We start from the raw sequence: 512 nt of genomic DNA on the forward strand, positions 1-512 counted from the left end.
CCCAGATAGCACATGATATTAATAGAACGTATATGAACGTTCTAAGAATATTGGTACATTCTTAAAATGTTCTATGAACGTTTTTAGAAATTTGGTGCTGTATGGGAAAATATCATGAATTTAATAATGTATTAGTCAAATATTTATGTTAATAATAGCAAATTTATATCAATTATCGATAATGTCAGCGTTCTTCGATTACCTCCGGGCCCTTGGGGCCCTTTTTATACCGCCGAAAATTTGCCCAGGGTTGATGGTCTTTAATAGTATCTCGTCGATGTCTGCAGTTTCGCAAAAGTCTGTTCGAAAGTTACTCCTTATATCGTGATTTTCTCAATATTTTAACTGTAATTTGGGCTTTTTTGTATTTTTCTCTTCAAAAGGAAACTCGGAAATTCTCTAAAACTTTTTGTACCCCTAAAAAATCTTCCAGTAAGAAGAAAAAACTTCAAATCCTGGTAGAAATTCTACTAAACAATACTAAAAATAATGGCTGCGTTCAGCAGACTCAA

This window comes from Mycetomoellerius zeteki, unplaced genomic scaffold, assembly GCF_001594055.1.
Source record: "Mycetomoellerius zeteki isolate Tzet28-1 unplaced genomic scaffold, Tzet1.0 scaffold481, whole genome shotgun sequence".
NCBI lineage: Eukaryota > Metazoa > Arthropoda > Insecta > Hymenoptera > Formicidae > Mycetomoellerius > Mycetomoellerius zeteki.